At 40.0% G+C, this 25,797-nt stretch overlaps 1 protein-coding gene and 1 long non-coding RNA gene across 9 annotated transcripts in view; one reads left to right on the top strand and one right to left on the bottom strand.

Annotated features, from left to right (window-relative positions):
* The window catches only part of LOC123987410, a 31,592-nt gene extending 23,734 nt beyond the window's left edge, over positions 1-7,858 (bottom strand). Inside the window, exons 1-2 of the long non-coding RNA XR_006829121.1 lie at positions 7,747-7,858; positions 5,910-6,038 (exon numbers count right to left, since the gene is read on the bottom strand). This is a non-coding gene — a long non-coding RNA (uncharacterized LOC123987410). The remainder of the gene's footprint in view (positions 1-5,909; positions 6,039-7,746) is intronic.
* Positions 1-25,797, top strand: part of dlgap4b (discs, large (Drosophila) homolog-associated protein 4b) — a 133,428-nt gene that overhangs the window by 68,702 nt on the left and 38,929 nt on the right. For 2 of the 8 annotated variants that reach the window (XM_046076277.1, XM_046076275.1), the window contains exons 1-2: positions 1,605-1,698; positions 25,593-25,641. The gene's annotated coding sequence lies outside the window, so the exon portion shown is untranslated. Of the gene's footprint in view, positions 1-1,604; positions 1,699-17,092; positions 17,174-25,482; positions 25,501-25,592; positions 25,642-25,797 lie in introns of those variants that run through there. The other 6 variants (XM_046076269.1, XM_046076276.1, XM_046076270.1 and 3 more) reach the window with 4 other exon arrangements.

Here is a 25,797-nt window from a genome sequence, read left to right on the forward strand (position 1 = left end):
GGGGGGGGGGGGGGGGGGGGGGGGGGGGGGGGGGGCTGTCGCACACTTCTGTGAAGATGCCCACATCTGTTTATCTTCCTATACGCAGGAAAGTAAATAATAACACAAGTGCAAACAGAAAAAAATGTGGGCAACAGCAACTACACATATCATAATTCTCTAATAATGCATAATGCTATTTTATGTAATTCTCTCTCTCTCTCTCTCTCTCTCTCTCTCTCTCTCTCTCTCTATCTATCTATCTATCTATCTATCTATTGTAGTATCCAATATTTGTGCATTTGACTCATAACAGTTCAAAATAGCACTGTAGCAGCAGGACAGAGGGTCAGTGACCTTCTACGGGGAGAGCAGTGATTGGTGGTTATGTAGGGACTGAACCCTTCTATAGAATTTGACCTCTAACCCCTTGCTTTGTTACCTCAGAATAGTACTGTACCCTTCTATGGGTTTGAACTTTTATTTTGCAGACTCAAACCCTTCTATGGTACCTAACAGATACTAAACATGTCCTATATAAGCTATGTTTGATGTACAGAGAGACAGAGTGGCCATCGGGCTGGGTCACTCTCCAAGCTGCTGCAGAGCTTGTAATTGATGCTGAACTCCTTGATGTAATAAACTTTTATGATCAAGAACAGTGTCAAGCGGGTTTCCTCTCAACACATCATCGCAGCATTATTGTTCGGACACCACACTATCTATATATATATATATATATATATATATATATATATACATATATATATATATATGTCTATCTATATATACAATATAAGTAAATCTACTGCAGGTTAGCATGCACTCACACAGCAGTTATAGCTTGTGACATACATATATTATGCTGTTGAATGCACCACACTGGCCTCAGGCAGGTGTCCAATCCTGAGGACAAGAACAGCAAAAATAGCATTCACACACAAACACACACATACTTACAGTCAGGCAGACTATCTCTTTCTTAGCGTCTCTCAAATCAATGCTCTTTCTCCTCTTCTCAACATTGTGGTTAGTTTGCCTCCTAGTGAATGTTGTAGGCTATATTTAATTAATTATTAAATATTAATATTAATAATATTAATATTAATTAATAATGAATACTTTTTTATACTTTTTTGTAGACTATATTTAATTATACTTTTTTATACTTTTTTAAAATTATACTTATTAACATCAAAGTATGTGTTGTTAGGGCTTTGGGTTTATGTGTACAAACATGCATCACTATCACTTTCACTGCAGTCTGGGAAAACTAATACATACCCCCTTTCCCGGTAGGCTATGTGATGTCGACATCTAAATTATTGAACATGGTGAAAATCATGAGATGTTAGGGTTAGATCATGTTACCAACAGCAGGATTTTAACCCAGTCTTATCTCCAAGGACAGGGTTATTTCTTTCTATTTCTATTAAAAGTGAGAGTCTGATTTTCTTATAGTTAAATTAGGAGGGCCTTGTGGTGAGGCATAAATACCATCATGACCTTAAACCCCATGTGCTTCAAACATTACAATGTCAGCCAGAAACAGTGTTTCAATGAAATCAATTTGCTAACCAGCTACAGCTGGTAAAAACTGCTAGCGACAGTTGTCATTTGAGCTTGCAAAATCGACAGTTAGCCTACTGGGTGGAAATGAGAAGCATGCTTTGGTCTGCCTCTGTTCCTCTGTGGAAAATTGAATGGAATGAAAGAAAGGTAAATCTGCCACCATTATCACTGTAAAATGCATTATCTGCTGTGTGAGTATGGAAAACTTCACAAGCAACAGCAACTAAGGGGCGTGGGCTTTTTAGCAAATGTTTAATTGCTTTGTAAAAGATTCCTTCTTCAAGACAGCTTTAGTTGGAGACTTTTATAAATAAAAGGTCATACGGAGCCGAATTAGAATACGAGCATGAGGGTTGATGACAAAGCAATGCTTTTAACTATTCTCAAACCTCAACAAGGAATAGTCTTTTATTGCAGAAAGAGTGTGGTTACCTGAAAGCGAGACATATGTCTGCTTAGACTTAGCACCACATGGTCTTATTCATTTCATTATATATATATCGGTATAATGAGGTATACCGATATAATTTCAAAAGAGATATAAAATTAGACATACTTTTTATACCAATATAGTTTGATGTTAAGTTAATTAATATGTTTCCATAAAGTCCTGCCAGCGTTTGCTCCTCTCTCTCTCCTCGCCCCTCCCTGTGCGTCTGCACGCAGCCGTCTACTCACAAACTCTCCCAAACAACATAGAGGGAGACACAGTGCCCGTCGACACTGCTGAAGACCTGACTTGTAAAAATAAAAACAACGGTTCAGTCAGTGTTTCCCACACTCTTTACTTCGGCGGGCCGCCCAGGTAGTTTAATAACGGCTGCTTAGGTATATTTGGCAACACATTGTAGCATTTATCATAGAAACAGTGAGTTATTACATTACAAGTCACGACACGGGGGATATTTTACAAGAGCGGATCAGGTAAAGTGACAGTGAACACACTAATCAGATGTCATTTGTTAGCTACCATGTTGGTTTTGTTTTGATAGGCTATGTCGTTAACTGGCCTCCTCAACATGTGGCGCGGCTGCTGCTGTAAACGGAATAGCGGGTGGAAAAGTCCAGAAGACAACTGTTTTTTTCAGCGACTTTATAAAATATAGCTTACTACTGATGGAGAAAGTCATCGGAGCAGATATACAGGGAGGGAGGTACGTTACATCTGAGTGTGAAGAGAACTGAAGGAGGCAGATTCAATGAGTGAGTGAACACTTAAATAAGGTTGAATGATGTGTTGAATTAAAACGGTGAAATAAGAAACAAGCTACTACAAATAGTAAAAACATGCCCCCTAACCACCCACCCCCAAAGCCTAATTAGCAGAAAATACCGATATATATTTTATTTTATCCAGTATTCAGCCTAACAGTACCAGGATGTGGCTTTTTGGTCTAAATCGCCCAGACCTATTTCATTACAACTGTCACTGGCCCCTGGGCAGAATATGCCTACTGAGATGTGGCTAAATGCTTTTTAAAAAATTGTGTTTTGTGTAAACTTGTAAAGCAAACCTTGGCTTTGATTGAGCTATGTATTCAATCAACTTCAGCTAAAGTGAAGTCCAAATATAACCATGTTAACAGAAAAAGGAGCTGACACGTTCAAACAGACTCAGTGCTATTTTCAGTCCACTGTCAAAGTTATTTAAGGATTAGAGCTCAGTCAGACATTGTTTTGAATTGCTGTTAATCTTTGGATTTCATTCAACGACACCCATTAAAGATGAACATGGACCTTATCAGCGTGGGTGCCAGGATGAGACAGTTTCCTGCATCCTACAGTCATTTTCTCCCCCAGAGACACACTGTGTACTTGGCACAGGAAGTGGTGCTATCACATTCTGTGTCACAGCCACGCAGTCTTATTAAGTGAGAGGAGGACCAGCAGTCTGGGAAATATGAGTCAGGCTTGGGTTTCAAAAACTCCGCAAAAGTCATCACATCAAGGTTGAGCAGGAGCTTTAGAGACGGATATTCCCATTCTTCATCGTAGATAAAAATAAAAAAGAAAGAAATCACGATGTTAAATAAAATGCTGAGATTAACTTATTGATCTTGGGGTGCTGTATTTTACTGTTGGATAGCAGAAATGCGCTTCCCACTACATGTTTCTTTCTTGATATATTGTCAGTATCATCTTTGTGTGTGCAACACTGTTTGTGATGAATTATTTTTCTTTTTGTATTTTATTTCCCTCTATTGCTGCCATTCATTTCCTGCTGTGTCTTTGCCTCTGCCTCCAAAATGCATTTCGTTCCAGTGCATGAGGCAGCTGAATAAAAGGCAAAGTCAAATCGAGCTGACAACTGAACACAGCGTACTTTGACAAATATGGACACTTCTAGGAAAGTGTGGGGTTTTTTTAAGTTTACTGTCCTGAAACTTTTCTAGTGAGTGAGGGCTGCTGTGTGCTTTTTGAGTGATAGTTGAGTTGATTCACTTAATGTCAAAATCCATAAAAGGGATAGAAGGACTGGAGTAATGAATTGGGCAATGTACATTTGGGACTGGTGCAGTGGGGCAGAGACAAGCTGACACGCAATACAAGTTGATGATATGGTATTACTGTATGGCTTTTTGATGTAAAATTAAGGGAGGGTTTAAGCTTTGGCTATATGGAAGACTTTCAACAGATCAATAGGTAGAAATGTTTGTCAACTTGATGATTGACATCTGGTAATTGTGAAGGCCGTAATATACTGTATGATTCACATCATTTTTAGACTCGGTAAAACATTGTGACCATTTGTGTCCTGTATGGAAGCATCTGCTTTCTGTTTGTCACCATCAGTCGAGAGTATGTTAAAGCGTAAAATATATTGACCTGGAAATTATGCATGCAGACCCAGCTACAGATTCAGTGATTCATCATAGTAGTTATGATGATTCACTGTCTCCTGTTGCCTTTAAATTCAAATGATGATTGTCTATGCATGGGGTACGTGACTGTAGATGAAAAACCTTTGAAGACTTACTGTCTTAAAAGACATTTTAAAATAACTCCACATGCTAACACTAAAGTGCTGTTGTAGAAATATGTTACCGCTGATCGAAACAATTTCAAGTCACGCATTAACAATAAGCAGTGCACATACAGTAGCAAATGAATGCACACACAGAGCCTGTACTAGTAGAGGTCCTCTTCACCTTAAATATGTATGCGGCAGATATTAGAATTTTCAAACTATGCTACACTGTGTGTGTAGCATGCTGTTTGACTGTTGACTTTTCTTTGATTAGCTGATTATGATTCCCATTATATCACAGTGACTCACAACCGCATCTACTGTACAGCACATATACAATGTTTAACTCTGGGATTATATAAGATTGCCCCCTTGCTCTTCAGCAGAATTGTATGGTAAGAAACAAATGGACACATGTAAATTACATTTCTCTGTTATTTTGATGTCGGTCCATTCAACTGTTAAAAATACAGAAAAAATGCATTGAGCCAGGTGTGTTGTACTCTACAGTCAGCATTTGGTCATGTCAGTGGACTAGGAGCTTCGCTCTTCCTAGTAAAGCTGCTGTGGTAAAGACCTAAGCTTCTCAATTGGCTAGGGATTGGTTTGAGTGAGACAGGCTCATGTAATAATGTCAAAGTGGTTAAGCCCCTGGGCATCTTTAAAGAGCTTTCAGCAGCCACACAGGGAGATAGACAGTGGAGAGGGGGGATGAGGAGGAGGGAAAGATGGAAAGAAGAAGAGAATAGCGAGAGAAGAGACCTTTTTCAGCACACGCAGGAGTGGAACAGATAAAAAATATGGAGGGAAGACAACTCATCAGGCTAAAGTGACATACAGTAGCAATGAGGAAGAAGAGAGACACGAATGTTAACAATCTCACACACCAGCAAACACACAGCTTGGAGTCAGAGATGACTAAGCTGTATTTCCGCGATTTCGCCAATGCCTGAGCACCTCTAAAGCCTCAGGCAGTGTCACAGTAATGTTCCTACTCTTCAAAGGAATCTCCCAACGCCTCTGTGATTTACATTAAAGAGGACTAATAGAGTCTATGTAGTTATGGTTGACATATTCAATTCTACTTAGCATTCTAAATGTGATGCGTCAAGTCTCGGTGGGTGGTAAGAAAGAAAGCAATCCTGCCGAGTCGGAAGTGCTGCCTGTTTAGTGGAGGAGTTCACCTCAAGATGCTTCATTCTCACACAAGGCCTGGACCACAGCACAGGCTAGTGGGCAGACACAGCTCTCTTTAAGATGGTTTAGCTGAAAATGGCCTAAAGTACATCCAATTTTTTGTTTCCTGCAAAAGTCGTGTATGTAAAAGTAGAGCAGTGCTCCTGCCGCGCTTGAATGCTTCTTCAACCCATGCTAATTGCGTTCTTCTCACCTGTGAATCGTCAGCCTCAGCTAAACTCCAAGGAGGTGTACATAGCAGGTTATTAATCAGCCACTGAGGTCAGAGAATTACGCCATCCGCATCTTGTTTTCTCCTTGAATCAGCAAAATCATCCATAACCTTAGGAAGAGAACACATCCGGTGACAAATCTGACTGTCAGTGAATCACCTATTCACATCCTGCAGACGACATACCGACACTCTAAATCGCTTCACAAAAATGACTCGTCATTAGGCAAGTGTCTCTGCCCACGAATGACAGCACACAGGTGAAAACACCAGTTGTCCTTATCCTTCCGCTCTGCAGGTGACACTGGATTTGTCCGTGACAGGTCGGCATGGTTGTTTTTTTGCACGGCTTGACTCAGGATGTGAAGTGGAAAATTAAAGGAGAGCCTCAAGCAGGAGCAGTCCTATTTATTTAAATCACAGGAATGGGAATCTGCTTTTTTTCCCAGAAAAGGAAATGTGTATGAATAAGAAAACTGACTGGAGTTGCCTCAATGTTTCTCATAAGCACGGAGTAGAAAATACTAATCCATTGTTTTGATCACATTGTTTGATCAATTTCATTTGAGGTTATGGCTGTGTAAATTCATATTCTCCAAAATAGGTTTATGTGTGTGCGTTTTTCGTGTGTCTTTTGTTATTTAAGTTGAAGTCCAAGTTCAAGTGAATTGGTTAGATGTAATTGAAAATGAACTGGCATCTTCAAATAATGAACCAACCAAAATGTGGTTATGAAACTCAAAAGCATAAGAAACAACCACTGTGCTATGGTAAGTTAAAATTTTGGTACTGTATCAAGATTTTATGTGCATCTGTTTGTGATAAGCAGTTTTTAAAGTTGGGGATTGACAGATTATTGAATCTAACAAAAATATATAACATTAATACAAAGTAGGGTTGTTCCGATTGGCAATTGGATCGCTTATTGACGACTGAAGGGATGATCAGCGATTGTTTCTTCATGCGCCGATATGAAGTTGATTTTAACTAACTCACTATCAGAACTTATATGACATAAAAACAGTCTCTAGAATCTGCACCACACTGCAGTGTTTCCCAATTATTGATTTATTTGTGGCGACACGACACAATATCAACGCTGACCGCCACATACTATATGCTATTTGATATGAGTAAAATCATAATTCATTGTGGAGCTGCGCGCAGCCATTGCTTCACTCAGCACCTACGCTTGCTCCCTCTCTCTCTTACAAACACATCGTAACGGAGCTGTGTGTTTTTAGAAAAACTAATGCATTCAAGTTGTTCTCTTCTCAACTCTGAGAAGTTAGACCATCTATTTTCTTAACACAACGCTCAATGTCAGAGACCCACCTTCAAATAAGTTATAAACAAGCATGTAAGGAGCCTAGCTAATAAGGATATGTTAACGTTAGAATACAGCTGAGTTGTCAGCATCATAGAGTACGGTCTAGACCTGCTGTTTTATGAAAAGCGCTGTGAGATAACTGTTGTTGTGATTTGGCGCTATATAAATAAAATTGAATTGAATTGTCGAGCTTAGCACACTGTCCATAGCTGCTATCGATTGCACCCTTCTCCTCCCCACCGTGCGCGTGGCGCCTATAGACTGTATATAAGAAGTGGACGTAGTCATCATGATGTCGTGAGTTTGGCCGATAGGGCTCCAGCATGTTGATTTTTTGCAACCAGCGACACCGGACGTGACCATATTTGGACGAGACGGTGGAGCTAACAGCTGTGTGCGGAGCTAGCTAGCTTGCTTAACTAGGTGCATCTGTCATTTTAACAGGTCATTTTGTCTAGCGAACAACAGCTTAAAAATAAATGTACTCACCAGAGAAAGTCAACAGCCAACTCTTAATATGCTTTTTCAACAGCGCTTGTTAAATTTACACAGTGCTGTGGATACCAGTCATTCTAGCCTGATTGACAGGTCGCCATGGTAACGACTTGTCAATCATAGATAATCCCGCCCTGAAGCATACTCAGACCATAATTTACTAAAGGAACATCATATTGTATTGAAGAAGACATGAAACTAGCGACTGAGACCATAAACCCATCAAGAAAGTGTTTACTGAGGTAATTAGAAGTAATTAATTAATTAATTAATTAATAGAAGTAGGGTCATTTTACCATTATTTCTAATGGAGCCGGACTTCTTTTTGAGTCGCCCCCTGCTGGCCATTTGATGCAGGTTTAAGGGACTCCCACGTTTGCAAAAGTTTGCTGACAGGAAGCTTCCTGCTTGGCGGCGCCACAGTTGCACTGTAATTCTGTGGGAAACACTGTACTGTGCATTTACAGATGTTTCCGGTAGTTTCTCTTTAAGATTTCTTCCATGCTGGTATTTCACTGACTTGCTGCAACGTAACACCGCCCCCTTTAACAAAGTTAAATTTCCCCTACAGGGAATTAATAAAGTTATATCTTATGTTATTAACTTAATCCATTGTTTGAGTTTGACTCCCACTTTGTGTGAAGTGAATTGTGTGAAGTGAATTGAAGAACGAACTACACAAGAGTACCTTTCTCTGCAGTGCCAATGCAGCAGACAAAATTAACAATATCTAAATGTTTTGGGCCAAGTGTACTGTAGAATGTATGTAGTGCAGTGCCTGATTTAGTTTATCATGACAGAAATAGCATTGGTTAGATTGCCTTCAACAGACAACTCCAGAATATAGATCTGAATAATTAAAGCATCAAACAGCATCAAGTGGTTTCTTGATGTTTTTCTTTGGAACCCCCCTCTAAAGTAGTGTAGGGAGTAGGAAGAAGTATGTCAGCAGTGGTGATGACTATGAATGCTAATGCAGCTAGTGTCACTGCAGCGTGTCATCTGCGTTTTGACAGTTCCCCTGAGACCAAGTCACAGATGTGGAAATAGTGATCTGGGGCACTTTCTGATTCAGCTAAGACTTTCTCAACTAGAGAGACAACGATGAAAGATGTTTTCAGAAGAAGTTCGACATTTGCTTAGCTGGTTATGTGAGATGATAACATCCTCAGCTTTGGAAGTTGCCTGTGTTAAATGACCAGTGCCTTTTCCTGGATGATTCACAGCTGTGGAGTATACTGTCAGTCTTCCAGACTAGCCTATAGGACAAACATAGCAGTCATGCAGCTACACAAGTTGTGAGAAACAACAAAGCCCTTTTGACGCAAAGAAGACACCCTCTAAATCTCAGAAACAAATCATTCAAATGTCACATCCCTTTTAAGGTGTGGCAGACAAAATTTATATAGGCAACAAAACATCCAGGAGGATGTTGCCATTTTGGAAAGTAAGATTTTACATCTGCATGTAAACAGGAGGAGTTCATCATCTGACATTTAGAAATCAATGTCAGATATAAATGTTTTGCACAGTCTGTCAAACTGTTCCAGTTTTGTCAAATATAGACTCACGAACATACGTCTCTTACTATTCTAACTGTTCTTTAAATTGTAATTTGTTACAATGTATTGCTGTCAATCATACAAGTTGTCAAGACTTCTCATATATAAATAACTATTAAAAGAAAAATAGGAATACATAATACATGTGTTACCAGTTGGCCCGATTACAGTGCTCCCTAACATTGCTCCAAATTTGATTAGCATAAAATGAGCTGTGTATTAAAGTATTATAAGTTCTTGATGGATGAGTAGAGTGATGTGTACATGTCATAAATGGATAAAGGGTAATATTGGTTTAGGTGTCATGAAGGGCAGAGTACTGCTTTGTCGCTAAGCAGTTTTCATATCAGGGGAAAAATGCAGTGAACATGGTTTCAAGTGTGATCAAAAGGCAGGGGGCCTTTAATTCTTTATTAACCCAAAAGAGCAGGCGGCATTTCAATGGTAGAATCCAAATTTCTTTTCTGCCTTGCAATAACCTCAATGTGTATTCTGTAGCTAGTGAATCCTATAACATAGTTAATAATGATAGGCGGACAAAACCTTGTAAAGCTAAGGGACTTTCTTACCGTAAGCCTGAAAATAGATCAAAAGTTTTACGGCAGTGAACAGTGATATCTGATGGTTTGCAGAAATTATAGCAGCAACAAAGCAGCGACACATCACCCCATTGATTTCAGAGTTTTAAATGTGATATAAACACAAAAATGCTTATAAGAGAATGGCATTATGTTCATTTTAACCTCAGATATTAATTTTCGCTTGTTGAAGAATTGCAGTGAGTAGGATTTTTATCTGGTTATATCACATTACAGTATGACTGTCAATATAAATGCTATAATAGGAAATGTTAGCCATAATCAAGTTAAGCCTATGCCTGCCCATACAGAGCTCTGAAGGCCCTGTAGCCACTCTGATGAAATGGGAATGTGGGAATAGTTTTGAAGGTATTTGGTCATAAAATCATCATGGCAAGCCATCCAATAGATGTCAAGACATTTCAGTCAAAACTGCAAATGTCAACCTCATGGTGGCACAAAAGGTAAAGTCTGGGATCACCAAAGTCAGCAGAATACATCCCTTTGGGCATCATGAACGTCTGTACACAATTTCAGTCTGGACCAAAGTGACGGACCGAACATGTTGTTGCTATATTGCAATTCTTGACTGCACAACATACATTGAACCTCATGACAGAGGATAACGTTTAACTAAGTCTTGATCACCTATTTCTAAGCCTTAGAATTGGGCTTTTCATCAAAGAATCTGGATATATCCTATTTTGTTATAAACACTAAAACACCTTTCCAAGGTTCAGTGATGTTTTAACCTTCATAAGTTGGCGCACATACAGTATGGTAATCATTATTTGACACAAACTCTGGCGCATGTGTCAAGTGCAACAAGCATCTGTGTCTCAGTATCAACAGGCCATCACTAAGTCAGTTTACTGAGAATCCTTATCTTCCAACAACATCTTACATGGATAGCTGGTCTCAACATAACAGTGATGAAACACCAAGAAGGGGCTGCACAGCGAGGTGTGATATTACATGCCTCACTGTGCCAGATGTAAAAGTGAATGAATTGAAAGGCGAAGTGCTGTGTTCATAGTTATCAGACATTGCACACAAAGTACAGGGACATCTGCACATTGCTGTGCAGTTCTGTTTATTTCATTCAGTATGAGCAGCACAATTCTGGACAAATTTATACAGAAACTCAACTCACAAATACAATGCAAATTTTACTGATTACTTTCTAACACTTTCTCCAATTTCGGCAGTCCAAACATATCATTTCTAATCACAGTGCCAATATCAACAAACCTTAAGACATCAAAATTTGTGCTTGCTTCCCGTTAAAATAATTTTTTTCAGATTCACTTAACACTAAGCTTTGGTGCAGATGGTAACAGATGAATCCAGTTGTCCTCACTAATGGTAGCAATTGATCATTTGCGTGTCCCTCCCAGCAAAAATATTGCATCAATTTCCAGCATGAAGAAATCTGCAAGTGTATTCATGGAGGAACACCTGCACAGTTCAACACACACAATCTTGTTGCTGCTGACCTGTAGCAGATGTTTGAGCCAGTGCTCGAAGACTGTCCATATGTGTGCTTCACGCTGGTCTTTATTGAGAGAAACTACACATAGCAGACCGTAGGACACGCATGGACCATTTAGAGACTATTATTCTGAGGAAGAGCATATTGAGACCTTTTGTACTTAGCCCAGATTCCTCTCCATGCCCTTCTGTCTCCATTTCTTCACTTAAAGTGGCTTACTGATGCTGCTTATTCTTGGGCATTATCTCTGTGAAAACGGGAGGATAAAAATAATTGGATTGCATTGCGTTTTAAATTATGGTAGTGGAAGAAAAAGTTACTTTTTAACCCAGCAAAGTGAGCACATTGCAACTCTTCTGTCCTTTCCAGGTCAAACTAGCATAAACCCCCAGTTCTGACACCTCTTGTCTTCAGGGGATTTTGAATTGTAATAACCTTGAGGCAGGACAGTGCCTCAGTGGTACAGTGGTTAGCACTGTCCCCTCACAGCAAGAAGTTCGTGGGTTCAAACCCCTGTTGCCCCAGCCTTTCTGTGTGGAGTTTGCATGTTGTCCGTGTGGGTTCTCTCCGGGTCTTTGGATTCCTCCCACCATCCAAAGACATGCAGGCTAGGTTAATTGGTGTCTCTAAAATTGTCCTTAGGTGTGAGTGGTTGTCTGTCTGTGTGGCCCTGTGATGGACTGGTGACCTGTCCTAATCCCGATGTCAGCTGGATGCAGGATAAGCGGTTCACGATGGATGGATAACCTTGAGGCTTTTAAACTAATTGCGTGTCTGTGTGTTACAGGTATCAGATTTCTGTAATGGCCGTGAATGTATGCAGCTTTTGATTTGGTCTCTGAGGCCTCAGTAGCCATTACAACATGTAACTCCAAGCCACTTTAAATCACTGCTATTGTGAAAAGGAAAAACGTAAATAATACAGTTTTAGCTCAAACCTGTAATATAGCTGGTGACTAATCCATTGCCGCAAGCTAATATAAATAGCACATAAAAAACAACTTTAATAAAAGCTTAAAATCCCACGCGGTGCTTTCTTGCTATCTTGCTGTCTTAACAGGCTATTGTTGCGGCTCAGTAAATGCAGCACTCTGCTGGTTGTGTGAGTGGTCTTTATCTATGAACATCCCATGGGCTCTTACAGTAGGCCAGCCTGTTCTTGTCCTACTTTCCAGCACGCCTGTCCTCCCTCCTCGTTGTCTGTTAAATGTGACGTGCTGGCCCTCCATTCACCAACCTCTCTGAGGTACCATCCATCTTGTTTGCCTCTGTAAAATCCAATCCCCTACTCTCGTGCAAGCCTCCCCATCGACGTTCATCCATCTTTTGCTTCCCATGAATCAGGGCCATCTGGTCAGGTGCTGCAAGCACATCATTTGTTTCAGTTAGGTTTTTATCCCCCCCAGCCTACTTTCTTCTGTACTCTGTTCTCTCTTTTCAAAGGGGCAGGCTGCCGGCCTGTAACTCACAAAGGGCCCGTTGACGCTATGTTCAAGGCTAACAATATCATAGTGGCAGGGAGGGAATGAGGTTCGACTTTTTGCCGTAAACAGCTGCTCTAAACCAATAAACAGGATGTTAAATTGAGGATCACTGCCATAGCCAGGTTGTTGGCAGTACTGTCGGCCATATTCCAGACAGCAGTAATAGCATCATTGGTAATGCTATGGGTCTCAACGGGGTGTAATTGGATGTAACTTATTCAGTTACTCGTAAATATCTATGTCTCCCACTGGGGCTTGGAAAGTGTCTCCTGAGTTCCATCCTGCAATAAAGACAGCAGGGAGTTTAATAACAGTAAGGCAGCTTAGTGGCTGCCACCTGCCAGCGTAATTGAAAATTTTAGGTGTCATATTGCTGTTTTTATGAATCAGTGATATGACTCTATTCACACCTTGTTGTATGACTTAAATTAAAACTTAATTGCATCTGTTTTGTTACAATTAAGTTAATATGTTAGAAGTCTTGTTTCCGGGGGTTTTTATGTGTTTCTGTATTTTGCAGTGGTCGCTTTAAGAATCTCAGGATCTCAGTAACAGCATGGTATGTCATGTGATCAGTAATCAGGAAGTAAGTGAGTATTGCATCTGAGCTATTTCAGTAATATCTGCATTCATCTTGTGACTTTGATAGAAACATGGGTATGTATTGATTGTTTTATTTTCATCTACAATTAACAACAAAGAGTTACTTTTGATAATGAATACAATATTCCTAGGTCATTGGAAGTTCAGATAAGAATAATAACAAATAAATAAATTAACAAATAATTAAGTTAAATATAGAATAAATGCATACAATTTGTCTCTGTAAAAAAGAAGATATGTTAAAGACATTGAAGATTGAGTTGGTATATTTGCATTGAGTTAGTATATTTACATTGTACACTGCTCAGAAAAATTAAGGGAATTTCACACATCAGATCTCGATGAACGTAATAGTTCAAAGTTCAAAATCTTTACATGGTATAACTCTTTAAGAACAAAATGACGTATCAGAGGTCAGTGGAATACAAAATCACCAACTGATTGAGGGTTGGATTTAAAATCACACCAAGAATAAAAGTAAAAAATTTAAATCACATCCCGGTATCTAACGGCAGTCAGGGTACCACTAGCTAGCTGGATGATGTTGCTGGCAGCATCACGTTCGCCATGGCGTCTCCAGACTCTTTTCATCTGTCACATGTGCTCAGTGTGAACCTGCACTCATCCGTGAAGAGAACGGGGCGCCAATGGTGAACCTGCCAATTCTGGTGTTCTCTGGTAATTGCCAATCGAACTGCACGGTGCTGGGCTGTGAGCACAGTTCCCACTAGAGGACGTCGGGCCCTCTTGTCACCCTCATGGTGTCTGTTTCAGTTTGGTCATTTTGTAGGGCTCTGGCAGTGTTTCTCCTGTTCCTCCTTGCACAAAGGAGCAGATACCTGTCCATCTGCTGAGTTAATGCCCTTCTACGGCCCTGTCCAGCTCTCCTTGTGTAACGGCCCATCTCTTGGTATCTCCTCCATGCTCTTGAGTCTGTGCTGGGAGACACAGCAAACCTTGCAACAGCACGTATGGATGTGCCATCCTGGAGGAACTGGACTACCTGTGCAACCTGAATGGGCTGCAGGTACCACCTCATGCTACCAGTAGTGACAAGGACACTACCAAAATGCAAAGCTAGAGAACAATCAGTCAGGATTGGATAAGGAGAGAGCAATTGTTTGTAGCCACCAACTGCAAAACAGTTTCCTTTTGGGGGTTTGTCTTGCCATTGCCTCTCCAGTGCACCTGTTATCACTTGCATTTGCACCAACACCAGTGTGTGTATACATGTTCAAAGCAAGCATTGTGCTGATTAGGCTTTTTGTGTATGTTTTAGTTTTAACATCAGTAAACTTGTGGATCTGAGTGCTGATGTTAGGAAGTTCTGTACAGCACATATACTTAGGGCAGCACTGCAACACATCTCTTTATGGTGATGCATTTATTGCATAGTCCCATGGCAACATGGGAAATAATAGTCTCTCAGCGGTTGGCCTGATGTGGACACTTGTTAACCCGAGGTTCACTAATCATAAGGCACGTTGCCATTCAGCAACCTTGCTGAGAGGCAGAATGGCCACATTGTTCCCTGGGTGCTTCACTAGCCCTATTTACACCTGGCATTAACATGGCTCTTCTGTGATCCAATCACAAGTGGACAGCTCCAATGTCAGTTTACACCTACAATGCGTCACCAACATGCATCTTGAGTGACCACTTCAGATCGGATCTCATTTCCCTGCTGTATCTGCAAAAAATCACATATATCATTTCAGGTTTGCAAAGACCATATTTGATAAATGTACTGTTTGTCAAACCACAAATGAGACAAGAATTAGGTTGGACAAACAATATCACTGATTACTGTACAAAAAGACAACTTTATAACTGGTGCAAAAACACAAATTGATCATTGCATTAGTTCAGGCTGTCAACAAAGTCAAGCTCACAATTCCGTAGCTCATGTCAAATTTAGCCCACATCAGGTGACAGCTCAGCTGATTTCCATCTCAGCATTCATTGGCAAAAGCCACTCAAGAGCCATGAGGATCATCACCTTGAACAAACAAAAATAGGCACTGTACTATAATCTGTTTAACATTGTCACTGGTAATTTAACAGTCTTTTAGTTTAGTTTAGTTTTAGTCGGAGCCGGGGATTGAACCACTGATCTTCCGATTGGGCAACCCGCGCTCCCTCCTGAGCCACAGCCTGCTATCATATTGCCATCAGGATACCTTTTAATAACGTCCCCGTAACTTTCTCGCTCTCTGTCCAAAACCAATGAGAAGCACTGGAAGTGTTACTAGAATGCTCTTCTTATTGAGGCCCTCAGCTGTTGGCCTACTTTGTCTTTAAAAGTAGATAATTAGCATATATTAGCTTGCATATGTGCTAAACTAAGATGGTGAACATGGTAGATGTTATACCTAGTAAACATCTGCAATTTTATTGTGTACTGTTTTGATAACCAGAATGTTAGCATGGTCATTGTGAGCATGTTAGCATGCCGACATTAGCATTCAGTTCACAGTAGCACCGTGTACAGCCTCATAAAGCGTTAGTGTGGCTGTAGACTTTTAGTCTTATTAAAGCTAATAATGGAAATCTGTTGATACAAACTGATGTCATTCATTGAAATGTTTGCACTGAATTATGTACATGTGGATGAAATCTCTACCTGTCTCAAAAAAACATGGTAATGTCGTAGATTCTAGTTGACTGGGATTTGTTCCCTAGATATTATACATATGTACACAGGTAATATGGCATTCAGACTCCTGCAACATTTCTGGCAGGAAAGCAAGATGCAGTTGCTGATTCTTGGCATGTCTCTCCTACATGAGACTTTACCTGGAACCTGCTATTTTCACATATGTGAGAGATGGCCAGTGGTTCATTTAGCCAGAACACCCAGGCTAGACAATGTGCAGTTTGAAGGCTAAATTAAATAAATCAATAACAGACTGTGTGCTATCCTCATTAAACATTGGCAGCAGTTTAAATACATCCATGAGTAAACACTTTGAAACAAATGAAACACAAACACGTCCACTCACAAGAACACACACAAGCTTCTGAGTCTAAGATGATAACACTAAAGTTTAAATGCATTATGTGCTTCCCATATATACACAGACAGACATAGACACGTTATTTCACAGTTACAAAATGGAAAGAAAGGTGGGCTTTCATTACCATCAATTTCATCACGACCTTCAATGAAATTATTTCAAGTAGGTACTAGTACTGATACACAAAGGCATCAGAGATAAATTGTTACTGATACTTAAAAGCAGTCTGAAGAAATGTCATGTGGGAATTTTGTCCAAGTCGCTATTTCAATCCTTCCTTCCCTGCCTTGTTGCTCCCTCTATCCATCTGTCAATGGAGTGCTAGACTCTGGTGTGTGTGTGTGTGTGTGTGTGTGTGTGTGTGTGTGTGTGTGTGTGTGCGTGCGTGGGTGTGAATGTGTGTGTCTCGGGATGCATGTTTGTATTTGTGTGACTGTGCCAATGTGTATATTTTTGTTTAATAAAGGTATCCATGCAAAAATATGTACTGTGTGTGTGTGTGTGTGTCTGTGTGTATGTGCACATATTGGCTGAAGGTAGTGCATCTCTCTCTTGAGCCAGGTCCTGCAGAGTTGGCATGCTGCGTTCACAGTCGGCCTGCATTTTACCAGCAGTCTCCATTTACACCGTCTGCCACTCGACCATCCACGGCTGAAACATATATGGGTTTTCTGGCTTATAACAGGTACAGCTGAGGGCGGCACACAGCAAGATTTATGTGATGTCTTAACATTCAGACTTCTTAGAATACAACATGTAACACAAACACAGACAGGTACACACAGTGATCATTTCTGTTTCACACAGAACACCAACTGGTTGGTCCATGAGTGTCTGCAGAGTATGTTAAGAAAACAACATATTATTATTATACTATTATTAGTATACTATTATACTATACTATTTAGTTTAGCGTCCCTACTCCTAAACAATAAAAACTCTTGAAGAAGGTATACATATTGATTGCACTGAAAGAGAGCCTTAGAAAGTTTGAGTAAATAAAACCAGGGACTAATTTACTACTTATTTAATTTAATCTCTGTTATTGATTTAGATGGCCAATTGACAGGTACCTTTTGATTTCTGAAAATTAAAAGGAACCAACTTCTCCTTGACTTCTAAGCTTTTTCATCCAATAATGACAGAGGAAAAGGAAAATAGAAGTCTGGCCAGTAAGAGGCAAATTGGTAGGCTCTGTAAGAATGCAAGTTTTAGATTATCTTGTCCTGTATCTGACAGATATTGCTTTACATTACAGTTGAATTTAGTACATTGTCAAAAAATTTAGTAATGTGGTCAGTGTAGCCAAAGTCATTCACGAATGCATCAATGCAGTCATAAATGTGTTTAGAACATTGAAATAAAATTATTAGAAATAAAAATCAGTATTCTTACAAGGGCTAATCTGTCCATATTATATTATAAGATAAGATACAAGATACATTGCAAGTTAAAGAATGAGCTAATCTTTTCTTGATTCAGCTGTGGAGGAATTAGAGCAAAGATTCTGAAAGAAAGACTGGCCAGCTCAAAACATAAAATGGATCTTCAGTTGGCACTTTCCTGCCAGTATTATCTGGCCTTTAGTTGTCAGGAAGCTGATTTGAAATACAACTGTTGAATAAGAACTGGGTCAACAGAGAATTATATCAAGGGCAAACTTGACATAAGGTTAAAGCAATTTTGAAATCCTGTCTAGAGGAAACTGCTAGTGATCAAATTGAAACATCTGTAGGAAAATGGAAGAAAAAATAAACTGTTCCCATAAGTAACTGTTTGAAAATGTTTTCTGAACTTGTTTCAGATTAGAAAAAAACTAGCCTGAAGCAGTCTTCAAACTATATCACCTTTAAAAGTGGCTACATATAAAATGATAACCATATAAAATAGGTTTAGATATGCAGCCTCATAAAGCGTTAGTGTGGCTGTAGACTTTTAGTCTTATTAAAGCTAATAATGGAAATCTGTTGATACAAACTGATGTCATTCATTGAAATGTTTGCACTGAATTATGTACATGTGGATGAAATCTCTACCTGTCACAAAAAAACATGGTAATGTCGTAGATTCTAGTTGACTGGGATTTGTTCCTCAGATATTATACATATGTACACAGGTAATATGGCATTCAGACTCATGCAACATTTCTGGCAGGAAAGCAAGATGCAGTTGCTGATTCTTGGCATGTCTCTCCTACATGAGACTTTACCTGGAACCTGCTATTTTCACATATGTGAGAGATGGCCAGTGGTTCATTTAGCCAGAACACCCAGAACCCAGCCTGAAGCAGTCTTCAAACTATATCACCTTAAAAGTGGCTACATATAAAATGATAACCATATAAAATAGGTTTAGATATGCAGACATTAGGAGCTCTATAAGCAAAATGAAAGACATTTGCAGTTCCTGCTAATAGTCACTTGCAGTCAGGGCTGGAATTTCATGGGGACCACGATGGCCATTATGCCCTTCAAGAATTGGCCTTGATGCCCCGTCCATACTGCCACACGGCTGATATCACAGTTTTCTTCTATGCTGCTTTCTTGTCAATAGGGTTTTTAGACACCACTGTCTTTTGTTGAGATTCTGAATTCTTATTGGGCAACATCAAGTGAAGCTCGGCACACATTACCAGTGGTGGTTTTGATTTCACCGGATCGCTCTGTGTGCCGCTTGAGCAGACTAAGCAAGAGCAAGAGAGATGCGTTGATAACATAAGCCAGCTTTGGGTTTGGCTGGCTGGCTCTTTAGCTATATCAGGTGCCTTTTTGCTGAAATATGTTTAACTTCTCATAATGTCAAGGGACAGAGCTCATGTTGACTGTTAACAGTGACACACAGATGCTCATCTCTATGAAACGTCTGTATCCTCACTACACTGCATTATTATAATCAATGGATGGATCACATCTATCTCTCTTGTCCAGGCACTGTCTCTCCCTCTTTATCTTCTGCAGTTCTCATGCATTAGTTCCTGTTGTTGACTGTGTAGCTGCTGTGGATGCTTTGACCTACAGTATGTTGATGTTCAAGTTTGCTGTCTTCAAATGTATAATGCAAACCTTTCTGTCTCCTTTCTGAGATCGCTTTTTTCATTTTTCCAAAAATTAGACAATATTTCTCCAGGGAGTGCAGTTATAGATATAAGGACAGCGGCGTGATAAATCCAACATGTCTGACAGTTTGTCGGACTTAGCAACAGTTACTAAGGGGGGCATGGTTTAGCAAAGAGTCCATTGGCCTTGCCGCCTAGCTGAAATTCTAGGCCTGCTTACAGTATTTAAAAAATATTGTTCTAAAACAGACAACAGAAGGAAATAATGTAAATGTAAATATGAGTAATGAGTAAGTAATGAGTGATTGGACAAAACATTATTATTTGGGTGGAGGTGCCATTGAGAACTTGAGGGCTGCAAGCTGTAATGAATTCTGGTTGTGTTTAACTCAAATATTTAACTGTATTTGTAAGTCCTGTGTGGGTTGAATCGAAGTTTAATTTAAAAAAAGAGAGAAAGACCAATTGATCTTTGTCTAGCACAAACACTGCATCCCTGCAGACTTTAATGTTTTATTTGGAACTTTTGAAACCAAAATGCAAACTCATTAAAGTTGTTAAGATGGGACAAAGCAGAAACTTGGCATCAGCTGAAAGAGTTTTGTTTTCATCTTGTGTGTGACTCTTTAGCCCTGAGGAGGGCCTGAGCTGGCTGTTTTTCCAGCACTTTCTCACCCTCTCTCTGTACTCCCTCCCCTCTCTCAGAGCATGGAGGAAGTTCAAAGAAAGAACATGAAAACAGACGGTAGTCCTCAAACACTTTCTGATCTGCTGCAGAGCAGAGGAGTTCTGAGCTTTCACCGACATGTAGTGACTAGGAGCAACACATTTCTCTGTGTTAAAGTTAAAGAACTTGAATTTTTCCCAAGTAATTATTACTTCTGTTTATCCATCAATACCACTTAAAAATCAATGTGAACAGCATATCTTTACTCTCTAAAGACAAGACAAAATGTTGTTGGGGATAGCTTTCCAGGACATCAACAGCTGATTACATCTTGTGACAATCGATTAATCATCAAATCATCAAATCATAGCTCTTCATGAAATAATAAATCTCACAGGGGAAGCTGCCTCTGCTGGTTTCAAACTGATATTACCAAAACTGTCTTTATAACAAGATCAAAGGGATTCGAAAGGACTATTTTCAAAATGAACATTAATAAATTGACTGATTTAATGAACATTTTATTATCATATCCACTCACACCTCTCACATACAAACACACACACTCACTCACTCAACTTCTATTATTGCAGTGACCACAGTTAATCCAGTTGCCATATCCGCTGGCAGCTACTGAGTCATTACCATAATTATAACATGCATTTCCAGATTTTTGGAATGAGCATGTGATTCTTTCCAAAAGCGTTGTCACACTGCCTCACTTGTGGGATTCATCTTCATTCACACTCAAGTTGCCTTCCATCTGCTCACTGAATGCTATAAATTGTGTAAGTAGGAGAAGTTCTCATCCTCATCTTCATGAAATGGCCCAACAGATTTCTGAAGGACTCTCGTGTCTGTTGACCTTTTCACCAGCTCTTTCCTCTTCAGCCCAATATAGTTTTGACAACATTTATGTAACAGTGTGCACATTTTACAGACATGGGTTAGAGCATTTGAATAATCAATGTTTGCTGGATAACACACCTAGACACATTGACCTTCAGGTCCTGCAGTAATTGTATTTCATGGTTGAGAAGTGACGACAAGGGATTGTTTGATTTAGAGCCAATTACTTCCACAACTTTAGCTCTTGTCCATGCATTTTGGAATTAATCCAGAATAGATAGGTGGTATTACTATATTATTTTGATTATTTCGAGAACCATTCATCCAATCAACCTAACACGTGGCAGGTGTGTTGCTGCAGACCCAAAGGAGTGCGGTGTCGCATTTGATGCAATTTGGACACGCCACACGTGCAGAATGAATAGATTTTGAATAAGCTAATGTACAGCACAAGCAGCTTGTCTCTGCAACAGTGAGGGCGGGGGTACGCTCGCAGATAGTGAATTGTTGAAACTGAGTTATCGTCATCACGCAGGTTTGATATACGTTACAAACGAATGTGTTGAAACAGAGTTATAAGAGTTTTATGAAGTTCTAAGGAAGCGCTGAATATCTTGCAGTATCTTTGCCATTGTCGTGTTGTTTCAGTTTTATTAATGCTCTAGGTGAAACCAATGTGAGACGCACATTTTGAACATGCACTGCACTAAATACCGCATGGAGGTACACATCAGCGCCTGTGAACAGCACTGCACTAGTAAAAACAACAAAACACAATGATTTTTCTCTGTATATTCAGTATTAAGTCTTTAACCAGCAGCTGCATGTTCAGTAAAACGCAGAACACACCCAGGACACAGAGTGCACCACAGACACTGCACGGTCGTGCACAGAATTGCCACCCGCGAGTGTGTGTGCATTTTGACCTGCAACACATTGATAACCCAGTTAGTTCACAGCGACACAGTTTAGTAACAAATCAATCACAGGCACAGTTTTCAAAGGAGTAAATGAGAGAAACTCAGATCATCTTCCAGTCTGTTACATGGACAACCATCTGACCAGATGGGTTCATCAACAACAGCAGTAACATGCTGCTTTATGTTTATGTGCATCAGTGATGCTGCAATTTAAACAGACACTGTTGCTGGTGACATGAACACAACCATGAAGCAGGTGTTCACTGACTATCCAATGTGTTTTGGTGTCCATCCATCCATCCATCCATCGTCAACCGCTTATCCTGCGTACGGGGTCGCTGGGGGCTGGAGCCAATCCCAGCTGACATCGAGCGAAAGGCGGGGTACACCCTGGACAGGTCGCCAGTCCATCGCAGGGCCGTTTTGGTGTTGACTTGACAAATATTGGGGGGAGACAGTTTAAGACTAAGCGTTCATGGTGTCTCTGCAAGGCTGTAGCTTACTTAGGCACAAAGTGCATCTGAAGCTGATGGGAATATAATTTGTTTTGCAGGTATTTGGCCATAGTATTGGACAAATTATAACCTGATGACTCTGCATGAAACGTTAAGGGATCACGAGATCACCATCTAATGGCAGTCCATCCAATAGTTCCCAAGACATTTCATTTAAAACCAAATTTCAACCTCATGATGTCGCTAGAGTAAAAGTCACAGGATTTTCAAAGTCAGTAGGATTCATCTTCTGCTGGGCTCCATGAATATCTAAACAGAAGTAAAAGTAAATCTATCCAATAGTTGTTGGTGATATTTCAACCATAATGAATTTGAGCATAAGTGAAATGTATGCTGCATTAAAGTTACTGTTACAGTTTCAATTTATTGCAAAAGGTTACAGCCTACCTCTGGTAACATTTGTAATCTTAAAAACCAAATCAACACTATGAGATATTCTTAAACCTCTGCAAATATGAACAGAACTCCCTGCTTTAACCAGCATTGGAGTGTCCCTGAACAGACCACAGTGACACGCATTGTACATTAATCCTTACCGGGGGACCACAGAGACTATTATCACATCTAGACCCACTTCCTGTTAGGGGAAAAGTAGGATTTTTGCACTTTGAATTACATCAGAATAAGTATGAAAGTATTGAAAGCTATGTTAGGCATGAGAGGCCTACATCTGTACAGGCTGTGCCCTGTAATCAGTTCCTGTATTTGAAATGTATATTGTAGAATTGTTGTTGTGTTTTATCTGCTGATAAAATCTGTTTTATCTGTGAGATATCTGCTGCGGTCATCAATGCACTCAATTTAGATGCAAAATCCAAAATATCTAGTCTAATGTAATTGTTTCTCAATTGGGGCCAATTTCCATCAGTGATAGAGATTTTCCACGGCCAGTTTACAGACATTTATAATGCATTCCCGAAATGAAGAGCACAATTAGCAGTTCCCTCTGGCCTGATGCCTCAATCTGTTTCCCAGTCTCATTTCTAATTTATCTTACTCTGTCCCAACAAGCCCAATGCAGTGAAGTGCAGTTTGACATTAGTCCTACGAATCTGCAGCGGGCCATGAAGCGAGAGAAGTGGTTTGGCATGAATCTCATTCCAGATTCAATCCCCAAAACTCCATAAAGTGCCTTTCATTTGTCTTCTATTAAAGTTCATCTGTGCTTTATGAATGGGCTTAAAAATGTGAGTTTCTGTTCTCCCAGGACATGTAAGGAATCGTAATGGCTTCTTGATGTTGCTTCAGCTGTACATGGGGGAAGAAAGGGAGAATCAACTTTACCCCTTATCAAATTTATTTTTATCTTATACATTTGCAGTCTTACTTAGTTTAAAATCACACTTTTATTCTCTGTGCACAATTAATGTGAGCCATATTTATAATGGTAACTAACAGGTGATGTGTTCTTGTTCTTGTCAGTCTTCTTCTCAAAGCCGACACCGAGATGACCTTTAACACTTAAGCGGTGTGTGTTTGTGTGTCTGTGCAATTTTTTTTGACATTTTATTGCAAAAGGTCACAGCACTTTTGAGTTTTGTGTTTGTTGACTCTGTCCGGAATATCAAAGCTAACCACAGTGGTGTAACTGTTTTAACAAATATTACAATAGTTGTGGATGTTTGGGCCAGAGTGGTGTGTCTAGGCAATTCTGAATGGTCTGGGTCAAGGAACATGACATTTTGTTTTGCCTTGTTGAGACACTGGGGCAGCAGTGTTTGTGTGGATTGCTTTGATTTTGACCACAAGTGAAAATCAAAGCAGACACCAAACCTCTATTGATGGATCTGCAGATATGCAAAGAGTTGAGGTTGTGTTGGTCCAAGAAGAGCTGATAAAGATCTGTGTGTAGAATTGGAAACACCCTTTTACGTCATGGATATGTATCCATGTGTCGTGGACATTTAAAAAACAGGAACAGGTTCATATGTGGATACTGTTGTGTTCTTTTGCACTGAATTCTTCTGGTGTTTATGTGCTATCCACTCTCTTGAGTATCCTTGCGTGTTTGCCACCATCAAAGACTAGCAACAGATGAATGCGCAAAATATCAAAGGGAATATCCAACATTTTTCATGCCGTGAGTTGGGTATGTGCTAGAGAAAAAAACAATAAAACACTGCATTTGAATATTAACATCAAGGTCATACCTTTCTACACACTGTATATTTTAGTGCTTGTGGGACCGATGAACAAAGGCGCCTTCTTACTGACTTTTTCAGGAAAAGGGGAATCCATAATGCAAAATAAGAGTGCCTGGAAGCAGTTTGATGTATGACCTCAGAGAGTCGTTCTCCCACAGATTTTAGATGGCACTTGTCAAAGTTTGGGCCTTTGTAGTTGATGCTGAGAAGCTTGAACTCCTTCTCTGACAGTGGAAATGATCAAAAGAAAATAGAGGCGGTGTTGTTGCAGTGTGTTTGACGGGGCTGTAATGTACACTTAACACGGGCATCAAGATATAGATATAAACTCAAGCATACACTCACATACACATAAATACTGTAGATGCACATGCTCAATCTTGTGTCTGCGCACAGATCAAACTCTTCAGTGTGGACCGTGTGGTGTTATCAGAGAAGACACATGGTGAGTGTATGACTGTTTGCGGAGGCCTGAGGTGAAAAGAGCCCTGATCCAACATTGTCATTGCTTCTATAACACTGCAGTGACTGGAATATGTATGAGTGGGAGACTGCTGTGATTGAAATGTGCTAAAGCGAGTCGGTGCCTTAGTACTACTCTCCAAGGTGTGGGAGAGGAGGAACAGGAAGGAGAGAGAGAGAGAGAGAGAGAGAGAAAGTAGGGCAGGGAAGAGTAAAGTAGACAACAAGGTGGAGCTGCTTGCTGACACTTTGCTGTCCTGAACCTGAAAACAAGTTGCCCTGAAGCACTGGTTCTCAATCAGATTATTTTAACACGATTCGCAATGCTGCACGGCAAAGCCTTATCCTCTCGCTCTGTGTCTGTCCATGTGGGTGTGTGTCTGTAGTGAAGTTTGCTCAGGTTGTCAGTTAACAAGGAAAGCATGACACAGTTGTATGGATTCGTAACACACATAAACACTGACACAGTGTTCCTCTTTCTGTCTCTTTCAGGAAACTTCCTCCTACTCAGATCGAGGCTTCTGAGAAATGAGCTGCCAATGTAAGTCCTTTGCCTGACCTCAGCACTCAGCTGCTAATGTTGATTTTAGGTTAATTAAACTGACTGAAAGTTATAATTGAGTAGACAAACACTTGTGCACGACGACACAGAGCCGTAGCCCTGGACTCCTAACCTTCAACTCCCTTCTACTCACTA

Source organism: Micropterus dolomieu, linkage group LG18, assembly GCF_021292245.1.
Source record: "Micropterus dolomieu isolate WLL.071019.BEF.003 ecotype Adirondacks linkage group LG18, ASM2129224v1, whole genome shotgun sequence".
Classification (NCBI taxonomy): Eukaryota; Metazoa; Chordata; class Actinopteri; order Centrarchiformes; family Centrarchidae; genus Micropterus; species Micropterus dolomieu.